The 10,382-nt window shown below is 42.8% G+C and overlaps 1 protein-coding gene across 11 annotated transcripts in view; it reads left to right on the top strand.

Annotated features, from left to right (window-relative positions):
• The first annotated feature begins 7,153 nt into the window (after positions 1 to 7,153).
• The window catches only part of Plekhm3 (pleckstrin homology domain containing M3), a 159,082-nt gene continuing 155,853 nt past the window's right edge, over positions 7,154 to 10,382 (top strand). For 4 of the 11 annotated variants that reach the window (XM_039084591.2, XM_017596815.3, XM_039084589.2 and 1 more), the window contains exon 1: positions 7,172 to 7,301. The gene's annotated coding sequence lies outside the window, so the exon portion shown is untranslated. Of the gene's footprint in view, positions 7,382 to 10,382 lie in introns of all 11 variants that reach the window. The other 7 variants (XM_017596820.3, XM_017596818.3, XM_063267901.1 and 4 more) reach the window with 6 other exon arrangements.

Here is a 10,382-nt window from a genome sequence, read left to right as displayed (position 1 = left end):
ACTGTTTCCCTAGCAAGCACAGTAGACTGCAGCTCCCTGTTTAGATGCTCCAGCAGACAGGACTTCTTGCTGCTTCTGCGAGGAGGAACACAGTGAAGTCAATGGACTTCACTCAATGGTCATCCTCTTCGGGGCATCAACTGCAGAAAGTTGCCTTGTCCAAGGCTATGAACCTCCTGTTATAAAGAGCCACTTCCAGTGACTGAGGGATGTGGGAGAATAATGTCCTGGCCATCTTGGGCAGTGTCATGCTAAAACTAGCCTCTACTGACTCTCAAGGTCTGACTGTGAACATCGGCGTGATGCTCTGTGTTGTATATCTAGAAGTGGAAATTTAGCATTTGCTACGTTCAGATTGTGATATTTTACTAATCAAAGGCATTTTTTTTACTTATTCAGAGAGTCATTTTGCTATCATACTATTATTGTTCTCTGGTGACTTCAGGATCTTTGCCAAACATCTGAGAGCCCCTGTCTTGGAGGTCATTGTGGGGTTAGCTGGGGCTGTGGTTGGGCCTCGTGGCTGTACTTTTTCCTCTGCTCAGTTCCATGTCCTTCCCTTTCTTTCATGTACTCTGATTTCCTGTGTGCTAAGCTTTCTTTTCCACTTTGTTCTCTGGGACATTCAACTTGCAAGAAAAAACTCTTAAGGGTCCTAAAAGTTTCTGTACATGGCTCATTTTATGTAGACACTTTAGCGGACTTCTGAACTTTTTCCAGAAAAAAAAATTGATAGCATATCATTCAAATGATTCTATTCCAAATCAGGATTGAGGCACTTTCTTTTTTTTAGGATTTTAAATACTTCCTCATTTATAATAATGCATAGTGACCCGTGGTCACTCTAGGTCCTCTACCTAGACGGCAAGGGATGTGTCTAGAATATGTTGATTGATTGGTCATGTTCAAATTGCTTGATTAGAAGTGACTTTTCTATAAGTGATAGAACTTATTTTTGAGCACTCAGGATAAAGAGCCCTGGTAGCCAGAGATGGTGGAGAATCATTGAAAATTTTGCCTTTCTGAAAGTTTTTCCATTGTAATTTCTTACTCTGTTTGTAGGCATACTGGTCAAAAGATGTTGAAACATTATGACCTATATATTAACTGATTAGAAAGGCTCCTGGCTATAATTCGAGGGCAGGGGCTTAGAGATATCATTCCACCAAACAGGGTCAGGAATTAATAGTCTAGGTGCTGGTTACTGTATTTGTGACCTTAATATTTGTCTGTTAGGATCGCTACTGCTGTGATGAAATACCATGATCAAAAGCAAGCTGGGGAGGAGAGAGTTTATTTAGTTTACACTTCCACAGCGCTGTTCATCATTGAAGGGAAGTCAAAACAGGAATCCAAAAGGGCAGGAACCTGGAAGCAGGAGTTGGTGCAGAGGCCTTGGAGGATTGCTGCTTACTAGTGCTCCTCATGGCTTGCTCAACATTCTCTCTTATAGAACCCAGGGCCAATAGACCAGGGTGGTATCATTAATAATGGTCTCTTCCATATCAATCAGTAGTTAAGGAAATGCCCCACAATTTAGCTCAATCTTATGGAAGCATTTTCTCATTTGAGGCTCCTTCCTCTCCAGTGACTAGCTTATGTCAAGCTGACATAAAATTAGCCAGCACAATACAATACATCTAAATGGCTTTAATTTTCCAAAGGGAAATATATGTTTGTGTGTGTGTGTGTGTGTGTGTGTGTGTGTGTGTGTGTGTGTGTGTGTTTGAGACAGGGTTTCTCTGTGTAGCCCTGTCCATCCTGGAACTCAACTCTGTGGAGCAGGCTGGCCTTGACCAGAGACCTATCTGCCTCTGCCTCCAGAGTGCTGGAATAAAAGGCATGCACCACCATCACCTGGCTATTTTATATTGACGTTAATGAGTATTCAACTTATCTTTACTTGGGTATACCTTACAGCATAGGATAAATATATTTATTTAGTTTGTGTTTGCAAGTTATAAATAACCTTCACCCCCCCCCCCCCATAAGTACGCATGCATGCCATGGTGTGCACAACTTCTGAAGTCATTTCTCTAGTTCAGCCTTGCTGGGACTTGCTTCTGCCATGCTATGTACTTTAGGCTATCAGGCCTGAAGGCTTCTGGGAAATTCTCCTGCTCTGCTTCCCTTCTCGCTGTAGAAGCACTGGGATTACAGATCGAATCCAATTTTTTAAAGTGGATAAAACTCAGATTGTCAGGTTTATATGGCAAGAGCTTTTAACCACTAAACCACCTTGCTGGCCCTAAATTATTATTATTTTTTTGTTGAGAGCTTACTTTATATTTTGAAAGACAGCATTACTTCATTCTATCCTGGTTTGAACAATACTTTATTAAATAAGGGCTAGTAAAAAAACAAACAAACAAACAAACAAACAAAAAACCCTCATGAATCATGTAATAACGGTAACATATCGTCTGGCGTTTTGTTTTATTTGGGTATGCTTAGTGAGGTTCTGAAGATTAAAATCAGGGTGTTACACATGCTTGGCACTCACTCTGTCACCGAGCAACACTCCTAATTCTACCATTTCACCATAACAGCCGTTGTTTGGGGGTAAAAAGCAGCCTTAGGGATGGGATCCAAAGCCTCGTGCCTATTAAGCAAGTGTTCTGCCTTTGGGCCTTTATCAAATGTTTATGGAGATGGTTTACTAGGTATCTTGGTAAATGGTATGTAACATTCAAACATAAATATGGCAGAGCCTCCGCCCTTTGGGAGACAGGGAAGGGTGTATAATGAAACCGTTTGTCAGTCATACCCCCAGGAAACCTGGAATAAATACATAGGGAATGGCTAGTAACCAAGAGTGTTTTTAAGCATGTACGTGGATTATGAGAAGAAAGAAGTGTATGTTGGAGATAAGCCAAGAAAGGCGGTCTGTCAGTTCCACTTCTAGTTATAAATGAGCAAGCACATTTAATCATCAAGGGATAAGGTTACTTCAGACAGAGGGAGTTTTGGGGGCTCAGGTAAGGCTATCAGCTTTTTCTCTTAACCTCCCACTCTCTTCATCTCCATTGAGCCCTTGTTGTTCACCTACTCCCACCCCATCCAACCTTCTTCCTTCCTTGTTCAGAGAGATATTCTCTATGGGATAGGAAAGATGGCCACCTTGAAGCCTCCAACCTGCTTCCTTCCAGCCTGTGGCCCAACCTGCAAGAATTGTTACAAAATTTCAAATAGTAAATTTTTGCGGAATGACTCTTGTCTGGGTTACAAACTATTGTGCTTTGAATGTGAAATGCCCCCTCCCCATAGGCTCATGCATTTGAACACCTCGTTCACAGTTGAAGGAGGGCTGTGAGTGGGGCTCAGCTTGAGGAAGTGGGTCACTGGAGGTGGGTCTTCAGGTTACTTAACCCAGCCCCATCTGCTGTCCTCTCTCACTTACTGCATATACAATGTGGCTGGCTATCTCACTCTTCCCTGTCAAGCTAGGCCCTATAAGACAAAGCAAACCCTTTCCCTCCGAAGCTGTCTTTTTGTCCTGTATCTGCCCATAGCAAAGTAACTTATACAAACGTCCATCCTTGGCTCAACCACCAGGACCAAGATGAAGACACCACAGAGAGTAGGATGTGCTTAGCATCTCTTATATACTTACATTGTGTTTTAGAGGCAGGCTCAAGCTTCCTAAGAAAATATGAATGCTGAGTATCTCTAAGTGCATGCTGGTGGGTAGAGAGCTATACAGTCTGAACTCTCTTTGCTCGGATAAGGAAGGCCACTACAAGTCTTTTTTTTTTTTTCATCTTTATTAAATTGGGTATTTCTTATTTACATTTCAATTGTTATTACCTTTCCCAGTTTCCAGGCCAACATCCCCCCATACAGAGGGGGACCTATATGGGTGTTCCCCTCCCCATCCTCCCCCCATTACTGCCCTCCCCCCAACAATCCCGTTCACTGGGGGTTCAGTCTTGGCAGGACCAAGGTCTTCCCCTTCCACTGGTGCCCTTACTAGGTTATTCATTGCTACCTATGCAGTTGGAGCCCAGGGTCAGTCCATGTATAGTCTTTGGGTAGTGGCTTAGTCCCTGGAAGCTCTGGTTGGTTGGCATTGTTGTTCATATGGGGTCTCAAGCCCCTTCAAGCTCTTTCAGTCCTTCCTCTGATTCCTTCAATGGGGGTCCCATTCTCAGTTCAGTGGTTTGCTGCTGGCATCCACCTATGTATTTGCCATATTCTGGCTGCGTCTCTCAGGAGAGATCTACATCCGGTTCCTGTCTGCCTGCACTTCTTTGCTTCATCCATCTTATCTAGTTTGGTGGCTGTATATGTATGGGCCACATGTGGGGCAGGCTCTGAATGGGTGTTCCTTCAGCCTCTGTTCTAAACTTTGCCTCCCTATTCCCTCCCAAGGGTATTCTTGTTCCCCTTTTAAAGGAGTGAAGCATTTGCATTTTGGTCATTCTTCTTGAGTTTCATGTGTTCTATGCATCTAGGGTACTTTGAGCATTTGGGCTAATATCCACTTATCAATGAGCGCATAGCATGTGTTTTTCTGTGATTGGGTTACCTCACTCAGGATGATATTTTCCAGTTCCATCCATTTGCCTATGAATTTCATAAAGGCATTGTTTTTGATAGCTGAGTAGTTTCCATTGTGTAGATGTACCACATTTTCTGTATCCATTCCTCTGTTGAAGGGCATCTGGGTTCTTTCCAGCTTCTGGCTATTATAAATAAGGCTGCTATGAACATAGTGGAGCACGTGTCTTTTTTATATGTTGGAGCATCTTTTGGGTATGTGCCCAAGAGAGGTATAGCTGGGTCCTCAGGCAGTTCAATGTCCAATTTTCTGAGGAACCTCCAGACTGATTTCCAGAATGGTTGTACCAGTCTGCAATCCCACCAACAATGGAGGAGTGTTCCTCTTTCTCCACATCCTCGCCAGCATCTGCTGTTGCACTATAAGTCTTAAAGTAAGAAAATAGCTGTGTACAATGGTTCCTTAGGTCAACTTTGGCATTTTTTTCTTTTTTTCTATTAAAATGTTTCTGATTGCTCAAGGAGAGGCCTTCCTGGAAGACAGTGTACAATGTAGGTAAAGATAGTGGCCCTAGTGCAAATTGTAGACCAACGATTCACCCTCAGAGGTTCCTGGATGATGAATGTCCCACTGAGATGCAGGATGCTCATGGGTAAGGAGGTGGTTCATACACAGTGGCAAGGAGTCTCTGAGAACTCTTTCTTAACTCTTCTGAGAATCTAAAATGTCTCTAAAAACACAGACTATTAAAAATATCGAGGATGACAGCAGCTGACGGTCGTTTGAGCGCTGATGTGAATTTAAAAGAACAAAATGTTCCCAGATGTCGACTAGTCCAGAAGCCAGCAGATTCTCTGATGGAATTATTTATTGGATTTCCGCGCTAGTGAGAGGAAGTAAATTCAGTCATTATGCAAACATAGATTTAAAAACAATAAATGTTTGAATTTGTTTTCTTAGATATAAGTTGCTACACTCTGAATTTGCATTCAGTAATGAAGTACAGAAGATGTTGGAATCATCTTTTTTTAAACTAGGATAAAAATTGTAACTGCTTATATTGTGTTTCTTGTTTCAGTGTTCTTTAGTCTCCTGACTACAGACTATGTTTGGAATTCTATTCCTAAATTTGAAATGTTAAAATACAATCAGCATGTAGTAAATATTATATTTGGGAGCTATATGTTATAAATTTGTGTCTTAGTTAGACAAGCATATCTTTACTTCTGTCTTAGGGTTTTCATTGCTGTGAAGAGGCACCAAGACAACTCTTATAAAGGCAAACATTTAATTGGGACTGGCTTAACAGTTTCAAATGTTCAGTCCACTATCATCATGGCAGGAACCATAGACGAGTACAGGTAGACAAGGTGCTGAAGGACCCAAGAGCTCTACATCTAGATGCCAAGGCAGCCAGAAGGAGTCAGTCTACTGCAGGCAGTTGGGAGGAGGCTTCCACACTGGGAAGAGCTTAGGTATAGGTAGTCTCAAAGCCTGCTTTAGCAGTGAAGCACTTCCTCCGATTAGGCCACACCTACTCCAATAAGGCCACACCCACTCCAATAAGGCCACACCTACTCCAATAAGGCCACACCTACTCCAATAAGGCCACACCTCCTGATAGGGCCACTCCCTATGGCCAAGTATTGAAATACATGAATATATAGAGGCCAAATCTATTCAAACAACCATAATTTGATTCTGTACACTTTAAGGATTTGATTTTCAAAAAATATATATCCTGTCCGAGTCCTAATTCTCTCCACAATTAAATAGACTATGGATAAGGGTCATTGACATACACATTTTGATTTGCTTTGTTTTTCCTTTATTTACTTTTGTTGTTGTTTTGTTTGGTTTTGAGACAGGGTTTCTCTGTTGTAGCCCTTGCTGTCCTGGAACTCACTCTGTAGACTGGGGGTGGGGGTGGGCTGGGCTGGCTCAGACTCACAGACGTCCACTTGCCTCTGTCTCCTGAGTGTTGGGATTAAAGGCATGTGACACCACTGCTTGGGTTGCTTTTGCCTTTGAGACAAAGCCTGTAGCTCTTGTTGGCCTGGAACGCTCTGTGTAGACCAGATTGGCCTCAATCTCACACAGCTTCTCCTGTCTATGCCTCCAGAGTGCCAGTGCTGGAATTAAAGGTGTGTGCCACCACGCCCCGCCCCTCTCACTAATCTTAATTGAAAAAACGACTAAGAAGTATTCTGTGATGGAGTATTAAGGCTGGAAACTGAAAGGAAGTTCCGCCCAACTGCAACAGCACATCCTTGCAAAGTGACTGGTTTACCAGGAGACCTCAGGAGAGGTGACCTCTTGCCCTTCCCCACGCCCTAGCTTCTAGACTGGAAATCCACAGCCAGGTTAGAGACCTTTACCCTCAACCACATTCCTTAAAACCATACACCCCATCAAAGATGAAAAGCAGTTTGTTCCTACTTTTGGAAAGCATTATTTCTGAGAAATTCTCTTACTCTTGGCAACTGCTGATAGCTGACCCTGCCCTGGTAGCTTACAAGTGACAATTTTAACTGCAAACATCCTTTTCGGCCTTGGGAAGAGCAGGAAAGGAACCAAGCCTGTGATAAAGGCTATGTAGGAAACAATAAGATAAGGAGGTCAGGCCCCGCCCGGCCTGCTCCTCCCGCAGGAGGGACTGGTTCTCAGCGCTGGGAACTCTGTGTAATAGGATCCGGTTGCCGGGCTGCCGCGGGGAAGCATTTGGGCGTGGGACCGCGAGAAGCCGCTTGTAAACAGAACCGGGCCGGGATGGTTGGCGGCCGGAGCGCAGCCGCTGGCGGTGAGGAGGGCGGGCTGCCTGGGTCGGGGTCCTGCTGGGGGTTGACTGCAGGCCGCACGGGCGACAGGACCAAAGCCGCGGTGAGCATCCGCCTCGCGGCGGCCGCGGACCAGCGGGCGAGCGGGGAGGGGGACGGGATGACGCATCCCTGGACCTCCCCGGGGTCGCGGGGGTTCTTCCCACGCACTGCTTTCTGTTGCATTTCGCGCTGGGGATAGCACTTCATTTGTGGGTGGTTAAGTGATGGGGAAGGCATGACCCGCTGTTTATTTTTGTGACTCAAGTAAACGCAAAGTAGTTGAATAAGGTGATCCTGTTCTCTGCGTTGTTTTTAGTAACCCCTCCCCAGCGATCATAGAAACCAAACCCCAGTAGAGAGCTTTTAGCCCCAGAGAAACGCAACGATTGTTCTTTCTGTTGACTGTGCCCATTTTGAATATATAGTAAATGACGCCACAGGACTAATGACAAATTGGTCTTGTATGAAAAGCTTACTAAGCTAAAAAACGAAAACCAAAACAAAATAAAACAAGATAAGGAGTTGTAAGGCCCATCCCTTAAGATGAAAAAAAGAATGCTGATTTTGAAAGACAAATAGAGACTGGGCTTATATGTAAAGATTGCAAAGCAAGACGCCTTTTACTTTAACAGGTTAAATAGATTGAGCTATGTTGTTGTAAACGTTAGTTTTTCCCCCCTTTTTTCTTCGATACGTGGAACTAGAAAGAAACTTCTGGTTTTTTTTTTCTTTAAAATATTTTCAATAAATCATAATAAACTGTGATTTGTACTTATACAGCATTATAAGATAGCACACATTATAAATGATTTGCCTAAAACTAAGTAGTTTTTCTTTAAATGATAAATTTAAGCAAAATACCGTAGCAAAAATGAGGTCTTTAAATAGACATGTGTTACCTTGGTAACATAATTAAATTTTAGCTAGGAGTCAAATATTAGGTTAAATTGACAGGAGAAGTGTGTAAATGTCATGGAACAAGAAACATTAATACCTTATGTGCTTGTCTTTATAGTAAATACTTCCACAATGCTATGATTCTACAAGATCTTTAGAGCTTATCTCAGCTAAATTCTTGTTTGGTCACTTTCTCATTGCGTCATCCTGGGAAGTTTACTCAATTTAGCTGTTTCCTAATCTGTAGAATGGGAATAATAGCCACCTCATCAAAGATTTAATGAGGATTAAATATGTATGGTTTTTGAGAGAGTCTCTCTATGTAATCCTGTCTAGCCTGGAAATCACTATGTAGATCAGGTTGTCCTTGAACTCACAGCGATCCGCCTGCCTCTGCTGGGGTTAAAGGCATGTGCCACTGTGCCTGGCAACTTGATGTTTTAAAAGTGCCTGGAACAGTACCTAGAATAAGTGTTTGATGAATGTATCAAATAAAAATATTTCATTATTGAAAAGCAGATGGACAATTGTATTCGGGGAGGGATGGAAGGGGAAGTTCTTGGTGAATGGGTACAGAGCAAGATGAAACGGCCAATAGGGATTGGGCTTCATGATAGTGATTTGCTTAGTAGTTACCATGGTGAATTTTTTTTTAAATATTTTATTTATTTATTATATATGAGTACACTGTAGCTGTCTTCAGATACACCAGAAGAGGGCATCAAATCTCATTACAGATGGTTGTGAGCCACCATGTGGTTGCTGGGACTTGAACTCAGGACCTCAGGAAGAGCAGTTGGTGCTCTTAACCACTGAGCCATCTCTCCAGCCCGGTGAATTTTTTAATGCCACACAGCAGCCTCATCCGTGCTTGCCTTTAGTGCTGTGGAAATGCATCTCCCGGTGCTTTATTTGGTTCATGCCCTGGAGATTTATCATAAAGCCTACAAACAGATTATAAACACACCCAGAGACTCTGGGACAGTTGTTGTTGCTTTTTTCCTCTAATCCCTACAACCTGTACATAGAAGACATTTCTACCTGACTGTTATATTAGATGTCACACTGGAAATTAGAATGAAGAGATTGTCAGGGTAGGTCTGACTGAAGAGTGCCCATAAAAGTGTAGAGCTTTCTGTGGCTGGGAAATCGAGAAGACTTAACATGCGGTGGCTGATTTGAAGATGGACCATACCATTGAGCAGGACTTTAGGCAGCCTTGAGGAATTTGGAAGGCATAAAACTACCAAGAGTGGCCCCCTGGCTGACAACCAACAGGAAGTTACCAAAACCAGGCTTTTGTCAATATTCCAGATACGTTTGAATCTAGACTATTTTCTAGAATTTTTTCTAGAATTTCAGATAGGAACCCAGCCCACCTGAGCTAATACCTTAGTGACTATGAGATAAGAAATATTTCTTTTTCAAAATTATTTTTAAAGGTTTATTATTTAATGTATATAAGTACACTGTAGCTGTCTTCAGACACACCAGAAGAGGGCATCAGATCCCATTACAGTTGGTTGTAAGTCACCTTGTGATTGCTGGGAATTGGACCTCTGGAAGAGCAGTCAGTGCTTTTAACCATTGGGCCATCTGTCCAGCCCTTTCAAAATTATTTATTTTCATATTATGTGCATTGGTGTTTTGGCTGCATATTTCCGTATGAGGGTTTAGATCACCTGAAACAGGAGTTACAGACAATTGTGAGCTGCCCTGAGTGCTGGGAGTTGAACCTGGATCCTTTGGAAGAGCAGCCACTGCTCTTAACCACTACGCCATCTCTCCAGCCCTAAGAAATATTTTTTAAAGCAACCCAGAGTGTGAAAATTTGTTGTGTCATGATGGAGAAGTAATAAAGAATCTAGCAGAAAAATGGACAAAAAAAAAAAAAAACCCCAAAAACTAAACACATTGTTATTATGGGATGTCCCCAACGGCCTGTGTGTTAAAATCTTAGTCCCTTTAGAGATAATTTGAAAGAGTGGGCCTTATGAGAGGTAGAAGTCTTTAGGGAAGGCCAACCAAGAGGGTTGTGGGCTCTGGGTCCTCCTGTTTTCCTGTTTGAAGTGCTTTTGCTCTGCTGTGCACCCTGACCCGGATGTGGCCCTGCCACAGTCCCTGATATAATGGGACCAACTGGCCATAGACTGAAAGCTCTGAAA

The sequence above is a fragment of the Rattus norvegicus genome, chromosome 9 (assembly GCF_036323735.1).
Source record: "Rattus norvegicus strain BN/NHsdMcwi chromosome 9, GRCr8, whole genome shotgun sequence".
Taxonomy (NCBI): Eukaryota; Metazoa; Chordata; class Mammalia; order Rodentia; family Muridae; genus Rattus; species Rattus norvegicus.
The sequence above is the reverse complement of the archived record's forward strand: the minus strand, read 5'-3'. Positions and strand labels throughout refer to the sequence as shown.